Below are 2,725 nucleotides of genomic sequence, written 5' to 3'. Positions count from 1 at the left end.
GAGTTCTTGTCATAAAAGGTTAAATCAATCATTTTTATATATATTCGTGAAATATTAAAGCTTAATTTCACTTCTAAATATTTTATTTTAAATATTTTTTACAGCTAGTCTAGTCGAAAAAGTATGAAATTTGAGAAAAGTCGCTCGATATTTTTCCCATTTTTAGATCTCGCGGACGGACATTAGTTTTCTTAGAATCCAGTATGTAATGCATATCAAATTAAAGGGGATTCCCCTGGCTCTCCATTGAAACCTAGTGCGCATGAATACATAAAGAATGCTGACCGTGAGAACCTCTGCGCATCCATGACTCGGGACTCGTCAATGGCCAGTCGAGTGAAGTCGAGTGACTTCGACGAATCTGGGTCACGGCAGTTTGATACACAAAACAATGCACTCACATATCGAAAAAAACACATTTTCCCCTCAAAATGCCTTTTTTTTATCTTTACCTTGATCGACTCAACATATGCTTTTAATTAATGCACTTGTATTTTCTGCAAAATTCATTAAAATTATACAATGCCCTCCGTCGTCTAGCCTTTGTTTACATTCACAACATTCACATCCGCAAACAAAAATGGCACAGAAAACATCACCGAAGCCGCTCAAGTAGCAAATATTATCAACAAGGCCACTAAAATCTGTTTTGGGGATATTGTTCGAAGCGAGAGTGCCTCCCAAATAATACGAGAGTATTTCAGCACCAGATATATCCTTTCTGATTCTTTGGAATTGGAAGACGATGATGAGTCAATATCCCTTGAACAAGAATGGGAGACACCCCCCTTCTGTCTTCGATTTAATCTGTTTTCACGTGTTTAATGTTTTAATTTAAATTCAATCTATTAGAAATGGATTATCTGTGTAACACCATCTCTCTTGGTTTTGAACATTAATGAAGAAATTATATTTTAAAACCTTCGATTGTCATGGCTAAGACTGAGACTGAGAATGAAACAAAGTGTAAACATGGCACGAATGACTTTTGAGACGTGAATAAATGATTTGGTTGGAATAAATTGATCGTTATGCTTTAATTTGACACTGGAAGGAGTTCCAAATGGTCCTGTCAATTCTATATTATACTTATACAACATAAAATACACTTATATTTGCTCTGACAGATGTGAATATGCTTGATTAAAGCTATCTCAACTTTGAGAGCCATTTTCTCAAAACAAGGTTTCCAGAACCTGATCCATACATCTGACCATAACTTCATGAAAAATCACCCGATTTACTTCAAATAAAGATTAAAATGCTCAGGGGAGTATATGCTTTCAGAAAATGCAAAAAAATGCAAATCCAAAATTTTCACCAAGCGACTGATTTTCTCATGCACTGACACACACACACACACACACACACACACACACACACATATATATATATATATATATATATATATATATATATATATATATATATATATATATATATATATATATATATATATATATATATATTATCGTTTAAATCACAAACCCAAATTTGTAAAATCACCCTATAAGTTTTTTTCTACCTCACTAACATTTTTATGATTCTGTATTCTTGTCTTTTGAATGCAAATGCTATGTGAGATGGATTAATAAATCTTATAATGTATATTATTGTATGCAATGTCTATCGTTGGCCTCCAACTGAATTGTAATGAAGTGCAATACTTGTATCAAAACAATAACTTAAAATCAAGACCGACAACAGAGAAAGAATTGGCAAAAGATGTATCCAATTTTTCTCTTCTGTCTTATTTGTGCGGATATGTGGTCTAGTGGTATGACACTCGCTTTCGGATCAGAAGGTCCTGGGTTCGAGCCTCGCTCGGCGCATGGTTGAGTCCTTGGAGAAGGCTCTTTACTCACATTCTCTCACCGTACTCAGGTGTAAAATGAGTATCTGTCCGTTAACAGCGTTGTCTCTGTCCGAAAAAAAATTGTGATATCGCCTGACAGGCGTCATGTCTCGTTCTACATGTTACGTATTGCTATTAGTCCGGGACCCTTTGTAAAACGCTTTGAGCACGTTTAGTGGATATTGCGCTATATAAAAGCTCAAGTTAAATCAAAAAAATTCTCTGCTGTCTGTCTCGATTTGAAATGTGTTGATGTTTCTTTGTTTTTTGTTGTTGGCTGAAGAAGGGTTTTGAGCCCGAAATGTTCCGTGTTTGGTATTTTGTTCTTTTTTTCGAAGCTGTTCTATTCATTTTTGTTCATTGCGTTTTAACTATTTATAGCAAAGAAATATAAACAGGAAAAGGACCCAAAAAGGACACCCCCTCCATGACCAACACCCCAACGACAAGTCGAGAAATATCTTCTGGGAGAGAGAGAGAGAGAGAGAGAGAGAGAGAGAGAGAGAGAGAGAGAGAGAGAGAGAGAGAGAGAGAATAGGTAGGAGTGAAATACCTGTTCAATGTTAAAGTTATCGTTTAACGTTATAACAAGTGTAACTAAATGACATATTGCCATATTTATGGACAATAAAGATCTATTATTATTATTATTATTATTATTATTATTATTATTATTATTTATTATTATTATTATTATTATTATTATATTTATTATTATTATATATTATGTAGTTATTATTAGTAGTAGTAGTAGTAGTAGTAGTAGTAGTAGTAGTAGTAGTAGTAGTAGTAGTAGTAGTAGTAGTAGTAGTAGTAGTAGTAGTAGTATTCATGACGAAAGAAAGCATCAACCCTGATCATGCGGCTGTA

This window comes from Berghia stephanieae, chromosome 7 (assembly GCF_034508935.2).
Source record: "Berghia stephanieae isolate SIO BIC M18660-M18661 chromosome 7, UCSD_Bste_1.3, whole genome shotgun sequence".
Lineage (NCBI taxonomy): Eukaryota > Metazoa > Mollusca > Gastropoda > Nudibranchia > Aeolidiidae > Berghia > Berghia stephanieae.
This window is presented reverse-complemented; position numbering follows the sequence as displayed.